Raw genomic sequence first — 20407 nt, 5'->3', positions numbered from 1 at the left:
TGAAATGCTGCTGTCGGATTACATTGCCTGGTTCATGTGCCAGTTCTCCTTTAAGAGAAATTGATATTGTGAGATCCACAGGTTTCAAAAAGCTACAGTACTCAAAAGCGTGAACATCTAGAGGGCAACAAGGACCTCAATTTACCAACTGGTCGCAGCAATTCTGAAAAGCAGAAAACCAGACACACAAGCACCAGCTAAAGGCAATGTCGCTGACATTAGAATTATTGCTGCAGGTCCATGATACATTTAGGCTGTAATATATGGAAACAACGGTTTGTTTTTGTGGGGTGGTTACTGCAACAGAATATTGTAAAGGCCAGAATGCAAAAATCGGCAAATAATAATTTGGCCTAAGAGTGAACGCTCTTTATAAAGAGGAAGGGGGCGCAGTTTTCGTCTCCAGGATTATAAACGACAGAGCAAACGTTCATTCTGCCGGTACATGTGCCAAATCCTGTTTTCTGGGGGTGTTCTTGCGTAAACCCCAACAGGACCAATAAACGGGTGCCACAACAAAGTGTGCAAGCGCCCTGACTAATACACACTGGCCTTTCTGTAAGCATCTTAGCCGCCCTACATACTGACACTATACGATCATGGACGCCAGAGCTGGTCCAGGACTCCGCATACATACGCATACCACCGACATATACCAGGGAGGCGACATCAGTGTATTTCACTGCGGATAGAAATCTGTTCGCTGCAGATTCCAGAGGGAAAGAAGAATATAAAACCGCGGAATGCAGAACAAAGGCCAGAACTGGGCGGAAATCTGAGTCATTTCAATCCTCTGCATACACTTAACAAGGGGACACTGATCAAAGGACAACTGATACTTCAGATTTTTCAAGGCCGCAGCAAACCTCCTAGAGGTAAGGCTATTCAGCAGAAAGACAAAAAGGTAGGCTACCTTTGTACTCCCAAGGAGATGTCAGTTAACCCACCTGCTGCCAGAGGCAGAGCACCAAGGACCAGCTGCCAGAAAAGGTATGTGGAAATCTATAAAAGTGGCAAGAAAGGAATGTAGCTCATGTTTTTTTTTAGGCTATACACTGAGCACCCCAAACTATCGTTAAAGGGCAAGTCTACCTTCAAGCAACTTTTCAGAATAAGATGCTATGTGTTCACATGAGGAATAACACTGTCTGGTATACGTCTTGGCTCTTGCATTTTCACCAGGCTTCCCCTCTGCACGCTCTCTCATTTTGCAATGGACTCAGTTAATGGGTCGAGACTAACTTTTGTGATGTGTCATAGCACACAGAGATGGAATCCTGCTCTTATTTCCCTATGTAGCAGACCGAGAGAAACAGAAGATGTATGGAGGATATTATACTGCAGGACTGAGCAGTGTAGATGTGAATCAAGCTCTGGAGTAAGGTAAACGTCTTGTTGAAAAGCTTAGCCTGATCTGCCTTTGCCATTTTCTCACTCAAGGTGTAATTGGACACCTCACTGTTTTGGCAGTCCATATTTGCTGAGCAAGAGGCGGGGGATGGGGGAGGGGAGGAATGGGCTCATAAGTGGGGAAGGAAGCATATTTCTCTGATATGGTATATTGCAAAGTTTATTACATTGTATGCACTATTGATTCATATTTGTTGCCTGTACAATTCCCATTTAAGTAAAGAATTAAATAAAAAAAATTTAAAAAAATGGTGACTACTGAGGAGAGTAGGCTGAGCCAGAAAAAAAAGGAAGGGTTCAATGTTTTTCTGCAGTGTGTGGTGTTCTGCGATACAGAATTTTATAAGGTGTCTAGAAAGATAGAAATCCTCCCATTTCAACAGATCAAACACCAGCTCTGAATCTACTTTAGTCAGACAAAGATAGTAAAACTGGTCAGATCCTATAAATGTGGCTTAAATGTGCTAAAGATCCACATTAACAATCATCTGGCGACTACAAATACAGCTAAAAGGCCTTTCCTCGAATGGTCACTATCGTCTCAACAAACTTTGATCAACTATACAAGCAAATATAATAAACTTTGTAATTTAATCAGAAAAATCTGCTTCTCTCTTAACTTCAAGATATTGCAAAGAGTGGAAAAATGGTAAAAAAAAAAAAGCAGGTACAGGAAATAATAGGGAGAAAACTCCACTCAGGACAGACAACCAATAAATCTAAGAAACCAATATTTATTGAAAATGGTGAGAAAATAGACTCACATATATCAGGTAGGGGGGAAATATAGAGTAACATCTTGGTATGCTTTCTATTATATGGATTATCCAATAAATATGCTGAATCTGAAGTGGATTGGACCTGGGTGCATATACTGAGAGACTATGCGGATACAGGGTCGTCAAGTGTGTTGTTCCTCCTGATATAGGCAAGTCTATTTTCCCACCATTTTCAACCATTCCATCAGTTGCCTATCCTGAGAGCTAATTTCCTCCATATTTTTACTTTTTTTTCCCTGAATATCATATGGACCACATAATCTTGCCTGGAAGGTTAGGAGACGCTTCTGATCCCTAAAAGGGTTTTGTTCTGTGGATGGTGGGTGAGAAGGCGGACATTCTACTTTATATTAGTGCTGGATGTATTTGGTGTGATGTCACTGGACGCCGCACATATGGTGGTACACTACTTTATCCCATTGGCAGCCAGCTATTATAATTTGTGTGCGCCCTCTAGGATACAAGTCACATAGTGGGTGGAAATAGTTATTCCTCAGGCACACACATGACAGCTTATTCTGAAAAGTTTGCCAATATGACAGATACGCTTTAGGCTACTTTCACACTGGCGTTTTTTTTAATACGTCGCAATGCGTCGTTTAGGGGAAAAAACGCATCCTGCAAAGTTGTTTGCAGGATGCGTTTTTGCCCCATAGAGTTACATTACCGACGCATTGCGACGTATTGACACACGTTGCAACCGTCTTGCGACGGTTGCGCCGTGTTGTGGCGGACTGCCGGGAGCAAAAAACGTTAAATGTAACGTTTTTTTGCAGCCGACGGACGGCTTTTTCCGACCGCGCATGCGTGGCCGGAACTCCGCCCCCACCTCCCCGCACCTCACAATGGGGCAGCGGATGCGCCGGAGAAATGCATCCACTGCACCCGTTGTGCGGCGCATCAAACGCTAGCGTCGGAATCTCGGCCCGACGCAATGCGACGGGCCGAATCTGACGCTAGTGTGAAAGTAGCCTTAAGGGTATGTGGACACAAATTTTTCAGGTAGGTATACTCATTAACCTTCCTAAAAAAAAAAAAAAAAAAAAGCACTAAATTTAAAAAAAATCAGTGAGTGCATTGAAATGTAAAAATGACATTGTTCTGATGTTTAGTGTTGAGTTTCTTTTACCGGCATCATGTTTGTAAAGACCCCGAGCGGTTAAAAGTAGTGACTAGTGATGAGCGAACATGTTGGGATAAGATGTTATCTGAGCATGCGCAAGTGCTAATCGAGTGTCTTCTGTGTGCTTAGAGTCCCGCAGTAGCATGTCTCGTGGCTGTTTGACAGCTGCAACACAGCCACGAGACATTCAGCTGTGAAGACCCTAACATATTATTCGAGCATGCTGAAGTCACTCGTTTAACACCTGAGCATACTCAGATAACACCTTATCCCAGCACATTTGCTCATCACTAGTAGTGACCTGCCCATTTCTGCAAGTGGATTCCGTTTGTAAGCCGCTCACTATTTTATACAGGCAACTATGAAAAAAAAAAAAAAACAGCTGCCACGGAATAAAATGAAAAAAAAAAAACCTCAGGAAAAAACCCCTGCCATTTTCTTCAATGGATTCATGAGTGTCTAAAAGGCATCATATGCACATACACAGACAAAGGCCAGCTGAACCTGCCAATTTCAAAAGGTTCGGGTAATGGTCTAATGTTTATGGGGGCACCAGCCAACTGATGGTCAGGAGAGATGTCAATCACGCAAGTCTAAGTTGGATTGCCAATCGCACTGTTCTCCCTAAAAGAAGCCAACCGGCCTACATATCAGTGGGTGGCTTTCTCATAAAGCACACAGGAGCGGTGGGCTGTGCGAGCACTCCACTGTATGGGAGAGTTAAAGCAGCACTCATCCTCCCCCATCTAAGTTTTTGTCCTCATAATATATTGCAGTCATCATACTATACAGCCCCGTGTAATTACAATTGCTCATTTTGTCTTTCTACCCACATAATTGTTCTCTTCCCCCGGATTTTTCTGCTACGTATTGCTGTAACACACATTTGCACATTATGCCGTGGCTGTATGGTGAGGACTAGCATTCCACACCCAACAGTTTCCATGTTCCTACAGCAGTTGTATCGCCCAGTGGAGCCATATCTCCATAATACAGGGCATTATAGAGGCACGATATAGCGGCACACACTCCCTATGGCCCCACAGTGGGCCTCATGTCCTGCATGAGAAGCGCTTAGAGATTCAAAGTCTTATTTTGTTGTTGTTTTCACAATGAACCATAACTATGTAACCAGAGTCAATCGGTAATTACTTCCAAACAGATTTTATACTGATTAAATGCAGACGGGTGTTGGGAAAGTCGTGTTCCTGAAGCAGGGGATAAGGTACGTGAATGCAGAGGGATCTGACTGTACTAGTTTAAAGAACACACAAATAAATAAATGACAAAATACAAGTTGCAGCTCCATCCCCCACTGGGATGCCTCCCCCAACACAATAATAACAGGGATGCTGATGTAAGAGCCTGGGAGCCGCGGCCTCCTCACTGATGAGAATCATGTGAGGCTACAAAACTCAATGCAGAGCGGCTCTGCAGCCAACGCTCTGCAAGTCATTAGCCACAGGGAGAAGTGTCACCTCGCTGCTCCGCAGAATGTGCAGCGCCAGCAAAGGAGCACAATTAATAATAATGTCTCCTTCATTTAAAGATACAGCAAAGTCTCCTCCCAAGACATCTATAAAACGCTGTGTGATTTGCGCTGGTAAGCTGAGAATTGGGAGAGGTTCCATTTCCTCTGTCTGCTCCTCGCATGTCTGATGTCATTGTATTCGGCAAGAATTTTCTAACAATGCCCCCTCCTCCCATTTATTGAGTGGCTGATAAGAGTATTCATGTATGTCATGCTTCAGATTGTTCTGCGTCTCTCTCCACAGCAACTTAAGAAATACCGGTATAATGAGTTGACGTAAAGTTTGCCTTCCGTCCCTCCAGGTAGAGGTGCTAATATTTGTTTTCTTAATATACTACAACAACAAGACTGTTCAATCAATAGCATGGAGATTAGGAGGGAGAAGAGTGATGCAAGAAGAAAATATCTGAAGACAAAATACTGGACTACAGAACTCCTAATCAGCTGCCATTAGGCCATGTTCACACATTCAGTATTTGGTCAGTATTTTACATCAGTATTTCTCAGCCAAAACCAGGAGTGGGTGATAAATACAGAAGTGGTGCATATGTTTCTATTATACTTTTCCTCTAAATTGTTCCACTCCTGGTTTTGGCTTACAAATACTGATGTAAAATACTGACCAAATACTGACCAAATACTGCTAGTGTGCATGTGATATTAGAAAGCAAACAGACCTAAAGCGTTTCAGTGTTTCGGACTCAATCACACAGAATTGTTGCATGCAACGACCTTGTATAGCATAGTTACATAGTTATTAAGGTTGAAGGAAGACTATATGTCCATCTAGTTCAACCCATAGCCTAACCTAACATGTTGATCCAGAGGAAGGCAAAAAAAACCCATGTGCAAAGAGTAAGCTCCACATTGGGGAAAAAAATTCCTTCCCGACTCCACATACGGCAATCAGACTAGTTCCCTGGATCAACGCCCTATCAAGGAATCTAGTGTATATACCCTGTAACATTATACTTTTCCAGAAAGGTATCCAGTCCCCTCTTAAATTTAAGTAATGAATCCCTCATTACAACATCATACGGCAGAGAGTTCCATAGTCTCACTGCTCTTACAGTAAAGAATCCGCGTCTGTTATTATGCTTAAACCTTTTTTCCTCCAACCGCAGAGGATGCCCCCTTGTCCCTGTTTCAGGTCTATGATTAAAAAGATCATCAGAAAGGTCTTTGTACTGTCCCCTCATATATTTATACATTAACATAAGATCACCCCTTAGTCTTCGTTTTTCCAAACTAAATAGCCCCAAGTGTAATAACCTATCTTGGTATTGCAGACCCCCCAGTCCTCTAATAACCTTGGTCGCTCTTCTCTGCACCTGCTCTAGTTCAGCTATGTCTTTCTTACACACCGGAGACCAGAACTGTGCACAGTATTCTAAGTGTGGTCGAACTAGTGACTTGTATAGAGGTAAAATTATGTTATCCTCATGAGCATCTATGCCTCTTTTAATGCATCCCATTATTTTATTTGCCTTTGTAGCAGCTGCCTGACACTGGCCACTGAATTTAAGTTTGTCATCCACCCATACACCCAGGTCTTAACAGAACACTTTAAAAGGATCAGTCACAAAATTACCATAAGAGACCAATTTCTGCTCTAATTTTAATCCCGCTGTTCCCCGAAGTATTCCACTATTTTAATTTCTTTTTTTTTTAAATCCAGAGATAAGGGCCTTTTTATATACCGCTAATTTGATTGATTGCCTTTTACGGGCGTGGCTTGCAGGGTAACAATGCAGAGTGGTGTAAAGACGCGCCCCAGAGGATCCGGTGAGCCATGTCCTCCTGTAAAGACCAGATAAATGGGCGCTAAATATTAAGTCCCGTATCTCTGGAACTGTATAGTAGATTTCAAAAAATGAAAAAAAGTGCAATAATCAGGGGAGAAGCAGGAAAAATAAGCAAAAACTGCACATTTTTGACCTGGTGACATGTTCTCTTTAACCCCTTCACGTCCATATAATAAAACATAAAAGCTCTTTATTTGTTGCATCATGAACTTATATTTTCCATAGAAAGCATTTCTTCTAGGATAGAGCGAGGTATAGAGCGCACCACGCTTGTCCAAACCATGTGAAGGTGGGAATCCTGCATCAATGGGTGCCAAATCAAAACAAAAATAGGAGAATTTTGCGCCACTTCCACCCAATTAAAGAAAAAAAAAAAAAAAACTTTATCATAACTTCATAAAAATGAGCAAATCCACGTGGAGGTGAATTCAAAACGGACGACAGTGTTTAATTCACCTAAGCATGGATTAGTTCGCTTTTTTTAGATTTGTAATAAAAAAAAAAATATTCCCTGGATGGAAGCGGCGCAAAATTCCTCTATTTTAGTTTGGTTTCCAAGAGAGATTCCGTCTTTTTTATGTAAAATAAATACGGTACTTCCTCCAATTGCCACTCTTCCACTGATTCTGGGACAGTTTGTCCTCCTTCTGTGCCCCTTCATTCCAAAGTTATACCCATGGGAATAAAGATGCAAGTTTTCCCTTGAACCAACTGGGCTTGTACTGCAGAGCTTCTATCATGGAGGAGAAAGACAAAGAAGTTCTGGTCTATAGGCCCAGTCGATTGAAGGGCAAATTTGCATCTTTATTACTGGGGAACAGAACTTTGGAACACGAAAAAAAAAATTCGAAATCAATGGAAATAGGAAGAGGTACTGGGTTTAAACAAAAAAAAATTCCAGTGGAAGGTCAGCTTTAAAGCCAGTGTCCAGTCAGAAGCTCAAAAATGGTATGTAAGTCCGTGCCCATGGAGCTAGTTACCTGCTATTTACTTTCTCTAGTACTTGCTGTTTAGCTCCCTTCCATTTGGACAGAGCTGCGATCACTGACTACAGCTTAGCTACAGTGCATACAGGGAGTTTCAGGTAGTCTGAGACACACCCCCATCTCATCATTGGTTCATGGTGCTGCATTATCCCGCCCCCTGCAGCTCTAGCTGCTCAGATTGGCTACTGTATAAATTCACAGGCTCGTTAAAGGGGCCAGAGCTGTTCAGTTATGGGAGGATAGATCTGTATTACAAAAAGGCTAAAATAGTCATGAAATACTGAACCAACAGTAAGTGTTACACTTTCCTATACAAATAACCATGGAAAAAAAAAGATACTTATGGGACACATCACAGCCTCTGCCAAAGGTATAGGTTGGGACAATTTCCAAATTCATACGGCTGAAATAAAGGCTCAGATGAAGTGTGAAATGACCAATTCTGAGTGGTCTCCAATCCTATGTGCTAGAGGCAATGAACGATCGGTTGGTAAACCATAAATGCAATATATTCCATCAGCATTTTTGTGACAGATTACAAAAGTACTTGTCATTCCTTTCATAACACAGCAATGAAAGGGTTATTATTTCTGTAACCAGGAAGCCGGGGAGCCCTCTGCAGCTGAGGCCAATGAAACGGAAACTCTATATTCAGTGGCCAGGGACAGACAAGGAAAGATCAGCAAAAAAAATCCCACTTTGCAGGAAATCCGTCAGCATGTAGGAATCTGTGTGTGCTTTCCCTATAATCACATACACATTAACATCTCCTGGATGCTAGCCTCTGAAGAGACTGTAACTACTGCTAAAAATGGGGCAGAAACTAAGAAAAACAAAGATGTGTGAGAAACTGAGCTACGTATGCAAGTAATCTATATTATACTGAGCTCGTGTACCTGGACACACAGGCAACAACAACAAAACATTTATTAGCACTAAGAAAAGGATGAATATACAAAGAATAAGATTTAACATACACAGATTAATAATAATAAATATTACAAGCTATAAGTAAAACAAGAAGAGAAAGGAAGTTCACACATTACATACGGATTTTGCTGTGGGCATTGTTGCAGATTTGACATAGATTTTCCTAACTTCCCACAATGAGATTTTGATACGTTTGTGACTCCGTATATTTTCTCTGTGCAAAAACAAAACAAAAAAAAAAACAAACACTGCATCTTACAATTTCAGAAAAATGGATTGGATTTTAAATAAATCTCATGCCCACCGTTTTTTTTTTTTTTTTGAACACTGGGTAAACTGACCTGTGTTGCATTTTTTCATACTTGCATCATGGTAATTTCTCTTGCAAGTACAGAGTTTTATGTGCGGATGTTCCCTACAGAATTGCTTTAGATATGGGGAAATCTGCAAATATAATCCGCACAAGACTATCAATAACGTTTTGCCAAAGCAAAATACCAGGAAGTATCAAAAACAAAGAGAAAAATAAAAAAAAATAAAAAAATTATACATACCAAAAACAGACATAAACCACAGCATCAAAAATGTAATAAGAATGCATGAAAAAAATTGCACTTAATAAAGCAATGAAAAACGTAAGTATTAGATAATAGGTGCAGAAATCCTGCAACATCAAAAGATCACCAAATATTCATTGTGGAACATAGCATTCGTATGTGCACACGTCTATCAGACACATTCCATTCTGAAAACTGCCAGAAAAAAGGTCTGTATGGGTAATTCCATAGGTGCAGAAAACTGAAAGCACATTATGGTTTGGGGATTATCCCTTCTCAGGCAGTTTTCACTCTGAAACCCACCTGAAAAAGTGAGGGCTAAACTCTCAAAAGGTTGAGCATATGCATTTCTATGTAAAAACAACTTCCCGTGCATTTGTTCAGTCTTTTTAGCAACGCTTCAGGTCTCCAAAGACGCCAAGCGGTTATAAAAGTGAGCTGACCAATCTTCAGGACTTCCCCTGGATTGCGGATATAAAATCCACACTACATTCCACACAAAAATTGACAGCAGATCCTGCAATCTGCATCAACCTGTGCACAGACCTTGTCAACTAGTAGATTAAATTTATATACGGTAGATCTCATTGATTTAGCTAGTGCATGCAAATCAGCAAGGAAAATCACGTGAAAAATACACTACAGATTTTACCAAAGAATTGCAAACCAACTGAGTTCCGCGGTATTTTCAGATATTACGACAGCCACGATACACAACCTGTATTCGGCTGGACAATGCCAGATATTATACATTTCCCGCACCTTATCACTCCCGCATATAAAACTAGCCATTCTGATAATCCCAGATTTGCAGACTATGCAGATCTCAGATATAATCTTACTGAAGGATTGCAAAATGTGAAACTGACTGATCAGGAAACTAAAAGATAAAAATGTTCTTTGTTTTTCCTTTAAGACCTTATTTCAGGAGTTTTCCTTGTAGATCCCCTGTTCCACAAATGTAACAAGTACCCATTATGGTCTATGTAACAGTTCACACATCGGTGTCTAAAAAATAAAAAATAATGGACACATGACTTTTTTTTTTTTAAATGGATCCAACGTACCCATACAAGTTTATCTCAGGGCATTTTTTAACATAGTAAATGGGTAGGAGATGCTTTGCCATTTTTTATTTCTTACCAGAAAATCAGTGATGGCTGAATGAGTGCTTAGGTAAGTTTAGTAAAGGCTGAGTAACAAACGTAAAACGCGTTGTGCATAGAAAACAAGGGTTAGATTACAATCACTGATTCTCCACAGCTTAATTTTGTCCCAAACAGTAACCCATGTTAGCGAAAATCAATCCACGGGCGTGCAATGTCATCCCAACCTACACGCTAAGCTGCGAGTATCGCCACCATCTGTACGACAAGCTTTCTCCCGTGTAGCAAACTGGAAATGACATACAGCACAACGTGATAAAGCAAACAGCACGGAACGCAGTTTCGATAATAATGAATCAATCTGGAAATTTAAGTGTTTCCATAGGAACTTCATCTCAGCAATGTCCACGATGCCTCCTCCACACTTCTGCAGTTGAAAACGGGAGGTAAAAAAAAAAAAATTCTCAAAGAGGCCTTGGCCAGCGGGGGGGCAAATATTCTCTTTAATCTACAGATTCTTTCACATTTGATAGGCTTTAATCCTCTGACCCGACAACCTCACATTCCTCCGTATCTCTGTCACAAATGGACCATTCACAGGATGAAACTGCAGAACACTGCGCAGCAGCTACTGCACCGCCACAATCCAACAGTTGTTCCTAACGTGCCATGTGTAGTGGTAAATCCATCTATTCATGCTGTCACTTTAATACACTTACACCCCTACTAGAGGACATGGAGCAGGGGGATCAGAGCGCCACATGACCTGGAGATGCCCTGAGCTCTGCCCATTCGGGAGACTTGCTGCATTTACAATCATGGGAGGTCATAATATCAGGCTATGAATGACGTCCAATAATAACAGCATGGAAACATTCCCAGACAGAACCCTCGGCTCTATCACTATATTACACTCTGAACTATAACAAACTTCTATTTGAAGAAGTTATCTCCGTTCACCAAACTTCTGCCCAAGACTCAATTACATGTTAAAAAAAAAAAATGTTTTACTCAACCTCCCCAGGTCCAGCAATGTCTTCACCACTGCCCCAGGCTCTTGTTTGGCCGCAGTGATGATAGCACGTTGTCAGTGCTGCAGCCCATCACCTAAGGCTGCTTTCACACTAGCGTCGGCACGGGGCCGTCGCTATGCGTCAGTCCGACGCGCATTGTGAAAATAATGCCCGACGTGGGCAGCGGAAGCAGTCTTACGACGCTTCTGCTGCCCCATTATAAGGTCCGGGGAGGATGGGGCGGAGTCCGAAAATGGTGGACACGACGCGCAAAAAAAGTTACATGTAACGTTTTTTTGTGCCGACCGTCCGCCAAAACACGACGCAACCGTCGCACGACAGATGCGACATGTGGCCATACGTCGCAATGCGTCGCTAATGTTAGTCTATGGGGAAAAAATGCATCCTGCAGACAACTTTGCAGGATGCGTTTTTTCTCCTAAACGACGCATTGTGACGTACAGCCAAAAACGCTAGTGTGAAAGTAGCCTAACTTAGTAGCTCTACATCTGCAGCTGCTGAGGTTAGTGACTGACTGCAGTGCTATCGATGTGATGCCACCACTGCAGCCAAACAACCCAGAGCCGTCACATCACTGGACCCGGCGAAGGTGTTAAACAACAAACCATGTTTTGTTTTGTTATTTTGTAAACTTAATTGAGGTGTAGAAGGATGAATAAATCTGAAGGCTCGATTCACATTTGCGTCAGAGTCTTTGCAGGTTCTGAGAAAAAACAAGAGGAATGAAATGCTATTTTTCTTGTAAACGTGACGGACATCTCGGCGTTGATTGTGCGAGTCATGTATCAGATTCATTTTTTTTATTTTAAGATATAGGAGAAGTCACAAAAGACCCCATTAAGATTTTTCTGGAAAACTGTGTGACCGATCAGCTTAGGCAATGGTCACGATGAACTCAGTGAATAATGGGTCAAGTGTAAACCCAGCGCTACACATAAAGGAGGTGGCGGGCAGATGGTCGTCCGCTCCGCAGGGCTGCTCCAGGACAAATCATGCATGGCACAGGGACGCCGGCTATTGTGGTCCTGCCAGAATACACCATCGCAGCCCCCCAGTCTGACATCAATACGTCACAGATAAAAACTGCTGAGAGAGACACATACCGTACGTAGAAAACCTGAATTATACGGCGTCTTTCACCAGACTACAGAGTCACAGGTCACAAAAGAGATGTAACCACAGAGTCAGCACAGGACAATAATCAGCGCTCTCCTGGAAAGAGAATATTGTTACAAAACTGCAAAACATAAATAAATAAACAAATGATAGAAAGTTTCCCGGATATAGGAAATAAATGTAGACTCCGCGGTTTGTCCGTATTATTGCTTAGTGACTCGTGAATCGCTCCCTGGACGTTTGTATGGAGGGGGAGGAGAGGATTTTGTGGAGGGAGAATGTGGTACTGCGGTTTCCTGGAGACAGGAATCTCATGCTCCCACCCCAGGTCTCCAGCCACGTAGGAGCCCTCCCTGCCAAACTCCACTCCGCCCTGGAATCCCTGGCCAGAGGTGACTGACAAGAGGAGGAAGGCGAGAGGTGGGACACAAGAGAACAGGTGGCGGATGTCACAGGGAGACAGGTGTTCTCAGCCAAAAAGCATCCTGCCGGGTGAGCGCCCCGTACAACCGGTGATGCCGCACTGCAAGGACGCGGCGGACACCCCAAAGTATTCACATCAGAGACCAAGAGGGAACAGAACGGGCGACCAGGAGGATGAAGAGTGTAGGGACGGGGACATGAGGACGGCTCTGAACGAGAGGAACATCCGTCTCAGGAGACAACTCCATGCTGTACCCCGAAGTGTACGGGCGGGAAACGCGTGGGCACGACGACAGAAACATGGGGGAAACGCGTGGGCACGACGACAGAAACATGGGGGGGAAGCACGTGGGCACAACGACAGAAACATGGGGGGAAACGCGTGGGCATGACGACAGAAACATGGGGGAAACGCGTGGGCACGACGACAAAAACATGGGGGAAACACGTGGGCACGACAATGGACACATGGGGGGAAACACGTGGGCACGACGACAAAAACATGGGGGAAACACGTGGGCACGACGACAGAAACATAGGGGAAACACGTGGGCACGACGACAAACATGGGGAAATGCGTGGGCACGACAATGGACACATGGGGGGGGAAACACGTGGGCACTACAAACATGGGGGAAACGCGTGGGCATGACGACGGACACATGGGGGAAACGTATATAAAGGGGAAGAATGGAGTGCGGGACACTAGGTGAGGAGCGACGTCCCACAATGGACAATTGGAGGGAAAAAAAAATTATATATATATATATATATATATATATATATATATATATATATATATACATACACACACACAAGGGTGAAGTTGAGATCCAATAGTAAATAATTCCAACACGTTTCAGGCAGCGACAACAAACGCGTCAGTCTCATCACAGTGCAGACGCGTTTCGTACAGATGGATTTCTTCACTCCTTTAAAGTATGAAAAATTCAACAGACATTTGTAAAAAAAAAAGTCTGTCCGGCACTGACCGCAGCATGTGAACAGGACATTGGCAGGACCTGCACTTAGTAACGGAGCACAGCGGCAGAAGAGCAGGACCGAGCTCATCCCAATGTAGAGGCGGCACCGGCACTGCCGGCAGGAGGATGCCGGCCACAATGCACGGCTGCCTATGTCGTACACATGTCACACAGCGGTACCGCAGCCACAGAAAATACTGACAAAGGCACAGCAGAGCGCGGCCCGGAGGGCAGGGTCATTACCGACAAGCCTGTTACTGACCATATGGTCGCCGTGGTCCCGGCCGCAGTCCGGACTTGCTCAGCTCCTGTCCCCTCCGCGCAGCCCCAGCTCACTCTACACGACTCACTGGCCGGGAAACGCTCAGCTCACACTTCTGTCCCGCCTCCAAGCTCCCATTGGACGAACGCCACAACACCTGGTCTTCCATTGGATGAGAGCGCTGTCGGTCACGGACACACAGGCGTCTATTGTGCTCCGGAGGTTTATTCAGGGCAAGGTTTAGTAACTCTTCCAGCGCTGAAGAAAATGCAGCAACAGACGCGGCCAGAACACAGCACCTCAATGTGTACGGGCGCGTAACGTCTAGCGGACAGCTAGTGCAGCGGAATACCTCAGCCGCGGCCGCGCAGAGCAGACTATCAAGGCTTTGTACTCTCCGGTCAGCCTTACAAAAAGAAGAATTTCACTATGGCGAGCAGTGAGCCCCATCACTTGTCCTCTGCCTCCCCTTCTCCACCACTTCTCTGCCTCCCCTTCTCCACCACTTCTCTGCCTCCCCTTCTCCACCACTTCTCTGCCTCCCCTTCTCCACCACTTCTCTGCCTCCCCTTCTCCACCACTTCTCTGCCTCCTCTTCTCCACCACTTCTCTGCCTCCCCTTCTCCACCACTTCTCTGCCTCCTCTTCTCCACCACTTCTCTGCCTCCTCTTCTCCACCACTTCTCTGCCTCCCCTTCTCCACCACTTCTCTGCCTCCCCTTCTCCACCACTTCTCTGCCTCCCCTTCTCCACCACTTCTCTGCCTCCCCTTCTCCACCACTTCTCTGCCTCCCCTTCTCCACCACTTCTCTGCCTCCTCTTCTCCACCACTTCTCTACCTCCCCTTCTCCACCACTTCTCTGCCTCCCCTTCTCCACCACTTCTCTGCCTCCCCTTCTCCACCACTTCTCTGCCTCCCCTTCTCCACCACTTCTCTGCCTCCCCTTCTCCACCACTTCTCTGCCTCCCCTTCTCCACCACTTTTCCTCTGCACCACTCTTCTCTACTATTCCGCACCACTTTTCTTCTATACCGTTTCTCTTTCTCTTCTGCACCAGTTTTCTTCAGAACTTCTCCTCTACACCACATTTATTTTGCACTACTTCCCCTCTGCACCACTTCTCTTCTGCACCACTTTCCTGCACCACTCATTTGAATCACTTTTCTTCTGTGACACTTCTCATTTCGCACCAATTTTCTGCAACATTCTCTTCTGCCCCTCTTCTCTGCACATTTTTTCTTCTGCACCACTTTTCCTCTGCTCGGCTTCTCCCTTGTACCACTTTTTCTTTTGCTCCACTTTTCTATAGCACTTTTCTTCTGCATCACTTTTCTTCTACACCATTTTTTTGGCACAGGTTTTCTTGCACCACTTCTTTTCCGCACCACTACTCCTCTGTCACTTTTCTTCTGCATCACTTCTTTGCACCACTTCTCCACTCCACCATTTCTCATCTGCACCACTTCTTCGCTGCACTACATCATCTCTGCACCACTTCTCTTCTGCACCACTTCTCTTCTGCACCAGTTCTTATACAATTTCCTCCAACACGTACAGTGTATGGCCACTTTCGTACTATTTATTCTTACGTCCTATTACCCCCATGTTCTAGCACATTGGACTTCCATTGACTTTCAGAACCCCAGTAACTCATTGAGGCACAGATTGCAATATGTATTGAAGTCGTACTGCAAGAATATTGTCCCATACACAGAAGAAAGCTTCTCATAGTGGCCACACATTAGTCGGATGCACCGACATGCTCTGACCAGCCTGTTCTATGTCATCCCGGGATGTTTAGGCAATGATCTGTGAACTGGGAAAATTCACTGCCATCTTCCTGAAGCCAACCCATGACTACATGTCCCCTTGTGGCACAGGTCATTGGCCTACTGAAAGTCTCCTTCTGCCAGAAGGTAAATACAGTTAAGTCCATATATATTTGGACAGAGACAACATTTTTCTAATTTTGGTTATAGACATTACCACAATGAATTTTAAGCAAAACAATTCAGATGCAGTTGAAGTTCAGACTTTCAGCTTTCATTTGAGAGTATCCACATTAAAATTGGATGAAGGGTTTAGGAGTTTCAGCTCCTTAACATGTGCCACCCTGTTTTTAAAAGAACCAAAAGTAATTGGACAATTGACTCCAAGGGTATTTCATGGATAGGTGTGGGAAATCCCTTCGTTATGTCATTCTCAATTAAGCAGATAAAAGGCCTGGAGTTGATTAGAGGTGTGGTGCTTGCATTTGGAAGGTTTTGTTGTGAAGTAAACATGTAGTCAAAGTAGCTCTCCATGCAGGTGAAACAAGCCATCCTTAAGCTGCAAAAACAGAAAAACCCAACCGAGAAATTGCTACAATATTAGGAGCGGCAAAATCTACAGTTTGGTACATCCTGAGAAAGAAAGAAAGCACGGGTGAACTCATCAATGCAAAAAGACCTGGGCAGCCACGGAAGACAACAGTGGTGGATGATTGCAGAATAATCTCCATGGTGAAGAGAAACCCCTTCACAACAGCCAACCAAGTGAACAACACTCTCCAGGAGGTCGGCGTATCAATATCCAAATCTACCATAAAGAGAAGACGGCATGAAAGTAAATACAGAGGGTTCACTGCACGGTGCAAGCCACTCATAAGCATCAAGAATAAAAAGGTTAGACTGGACTTTGTTAAAAAAAATCTAAAAAAGCCAGCACAGTTCTGGAAGATCATTCTTTGGACAGATGAAACCAAGATCAACCAGGATGATGGAAAGAGAAAAGTATGGTGAAGGCGTGGTACAGCTCATGATCCAAAGCATACCACATCATCTGTAAAACACGGCGGAGGCAGTGTGATGGCTTGGGCATACATGGCTGCCAGTGGCACAGGGTCACTGGTGTTTATTGATGAAGTGACACAGGACAGAAGCAGCCAAATGAATTCTGAGGTATTCAGAGCCGCCATACTGTGTGCTCAGATCCAGCCAAATGCAGCCAAACTGATTGGTCGTCGCTTCATACTACATATGGACAATGATCCAAAACATAAAGCCAAAGCAACCCAGGAGTTTATTAAAGCAAAGAAGTGAACAGAAGGGCCCACAAACAAACAGCAACTGAAAACCACCGCAGTGAAGGCCTGGCAGAGCATTAAAAAGGAGGAAACACAGCGTCTGGTGATGTCCATGAGTTCAAGACTTCAGGCAGTCATTGCCAACAAAGGGTTTTCAACCAAGTACTAAAAATGAACATTTTATTTAAAATTATTGAATCTGTCCAGATAATGAACAGACTACATTATTAACCTGCATGAGAACAATGATCCGTCAGGAGGTTCAGGCGTCCATCTCGAACCTGAATCTTCCTCAGACAGGTCAGACAGAACCGCAAACATCACGGAAAAGACCAAGAGAGTCTAGTCCTTCCGAGGAAGAGGATTCGGAAGAATCAAACCAGGAGGTAGAGACGAATCACTGGGTAGAGGAAAAAGATATTTCTTCTCGGCAGCAGATACAGATGACCTTCTTCATTCAGTTCGTAACACCATGCAGTTACAGGACACGCCAGAGAAAACCTCGATTCAGGATGAAATGTTTGGCAGTTTACATGCCCACGTTACAAAAGTGTTTCCAGTCAACAATCATTCGTTCCATGATTTTGGAAGAATAGCAGGAAGCGGAGAAGAGACTGGTAGTGCCTAGAGACTTCAGACTCCGTTTGCCTTATAATCCGGATGATATTAAAGTTTAGGATGAAGTTCCCAAGATTGATGTTCCATTGGCAAAGGTGGCAAAAAAAGACATCAATCCCATTTGAAGATTCCTTCGCTTTAAAGGATCCAATGGATCGCAAAGCAGATGGACTGCTCAGGAGAACTTGGGACTCTTCGGCGGCAATAATACGGGCAAATATAGCTGCAACATCTGTAGCCCGGTCCAATCACCTATGGGTGGATGATTTGGAAGAGCATCTCAAAGCTAAAACGCCCAGAGATGTTATTCTCAAATCCCTTCCATTACTTAAACTCGCAACAGGATTTATGGTGGATGCTTCAGCAGAGTCTGTACACTTCGCCGCCAGAAGCGAGTCGTTGTCCAACGCGGCCAGAAGAGCTATCTGGCTAAAGACTTGGTCAGGGGATATCCAATCCAAAAATAAATTGTGTGGAATCCCATTCTCAGGGAGTAAAGTATTTGGGCCTATTCTAGATGACATTTTAGAAAAAGCCTCAGATAAAAAGAAAGGGTTCCCTGAGGAGAACACTAAAAAATTCCAGCCCTTTCGTAGGCCCCGACCTAGTTAGTCAGAAGTCATACTACAAAGAGAAGGGGAAGTCGGGGAGGTGGTCTTATCCCAAGGGTGGAAAAGGTAGAGACTCCATCTTTCCAAGGACAGGTGCAGGAAAGCCAAACAAATGACATCAAGGTGGGAAGTCGGTTACGAAGATTGCTAGGGGGTTGGCAGAAAATATCCCCAAATCCTTGGATTCTGCAGGTAATTGCTCAGGGGTACAAACTAGAGTTCTCCAACCGTCCACCAGAAATATTTGTAGTAACCAGACCCTGTTCTCTCTCAAACTCCCCTATGTGGATAAACATCCAGGAGTTGTTGGAGTTAAAGACTATCATCCCAGTACCTGTCTCAGAAAGAGGTAAGGGCCATTATTCTCACCTGTTCTCAATAAAAAAAAACCTTCGGGAGACTCCCGAACGATTATAAATCTAAAACCCCTGAACAGGTGGATCAGATACAAAAGATTCAGGATGGAATCTATAAGGTCCACAACACCTCTCATAGACAAAGACATGGTAATGTGCACCTTAGATCTAAGCAATGCATACTACCATGTCCCAATACACGCTTCCTACCAAAAGTTTCTGAGATTCGACCTGATGAACAAAGGAGTTATGTATCACTTCCAGTTCACGTATCTCCCCTTCGGTCTTGCTTCAGCACCCAGAATTTTTACCAAACTGATGTCAGAGGTGGTAGCCTATCTAAGGAACCAGAATATTGCCATAGTGCCATATCTGGATGACTTTCTGGTAATGGCGAGATCGGAGAAACTTCTCAGAATAGACTGCAGCTTCACACTCTCCATTCTTCAAGATCTAGGGTGGATTGTGAATTGGAAAAAAATCATGCCTAGACCCAAGTTCCAGAATAAAATTTTTGGGGGTCATATTAGACTCAAACGCCAGAACATCTTTTCTATCAGAAGACAGACAAGAGACCTTGATCAGGTGCATACACCAATTCAGGAAAAGTACTCCCTCCATAAGGGAAGCAATGAGGATCCTGGGCTTGATGATGGCATGTATACCCTGTGTGAAATGGAGCCAGTTCCACTCGCGAGGGTTACAAAAGGAGATTTTGAGATCTTGGAACAGGAAGCAGGAATCTCTAGAGAAGAAAATGATTGCTTCCCCGTCAGGAAAGAGATCCCTAACCCGGTGGACCACACCGGAGAACCTAAGGGTGGGAGTTCCATGGGTCCTCGATCCCTGTGTCACCATTACCACAGACACCAGTCAGTTCGGTTGGGGCAGACACATAGGAAGGACATACTACCAGGGGGAGTGGAGTCCTCAGATCTCTGCAAGATCCTCAAATTTCAGGGAACTGTATGCGTTCTGGAAGGTGCTATACCAAGCCCAATCACAGGTCAGAAACAGACACGTAAAAATCCTGTCCGACAATGTGACATCAGTAGCATTTCTAAGGCACCAAGGAGGTCCGAGACATCCACTGCTGCAACACCTAGCAGGCCAGATCTTCAGATGGGTGGAGAGATCTGTCAAATCCATCTTGGCAGTTCACCTGGAAGGCGCCAAAAATCAAGTAGCAGACTTTTTGAGCAGAACGACTGTAGATCCCGGAGAATGGGAATTAAACCCAGAAATATTCAACAGTCTGTGCCAGCAGTGGGGAACACCTCAAATAGATCTGTTTGCCACCAGGTCAAATGCAAAGACCAGAGCATTTTTTTCTCTCAAACCTCTAGATGGAGCCACAGGAGTCGACGCTTTGTCCCAACATTGGGGAGAAGGTCTCCTGTACGCATTTCCACCTCTTCTTCTGATACCGAAGACACTCTGGAAAATACTGGATGAAAGGGCAACAGTAATCCTAGTAGTTCCCTTTTGGCCAAAAAGGAGCTGGTTCTCTCTACTATCCAGAATGTCATCAGTGAAACCAATCTTGCTACCGAAAAGGCAGGACCTTCTTCTACAAGGGCCAGTGTTCCACAGCAATCCAAACTCTCTGCATCTATCAGCTTGGATCCTGAACGGCGAATTCTAAGATCCAGAGGCCTGTCAGAGGATGTCATTACCACACTCCAGGCAGGCAAGCAGGAAGCCAGTAACGT

The 20407-nt window shown here is 44.1% G+C and overlaps 1 protein-coding gene across 1 annotated transcript in view; it reads right to left on the bottom strand.

The window, feature by feature from the left end:
* The window catches only part of AMOT (angiomotin), a 68932-nt gene extending 54776 nt beyond the window's left edge, over positions 1-14156 (bottom strand). Inside the window, exon 1 of the mRNA XM_069747113.1 lies at positions 14046-14156. The gene's annotated coding sequence lies outside the window, so the exon portion shown is untranslated. The remainder of the gene's footprint in view (positions 1-14045) is intronic.
* Positions 14157-20407: the final 6251 nt, after the last annotated feature.

Source organism: Ranitomeya imitator, chromosome 2 (genome assembly GCF_032444005.1).
Source record: "Ranitomeya imitator isolate aRanImi1 chromosome 2, aRanImi1.pri, whole genome shotgun sequence".
Lineage (NCBI taxonomy): Eukaryota > Metazoa > Chordata > Amphibia > Anura > Dendrobatidae > Ranitomeya > Ranitomeya imitator.
This window is presented reverse-complemented; position numbering and strand designations above follow the sequence as displayed.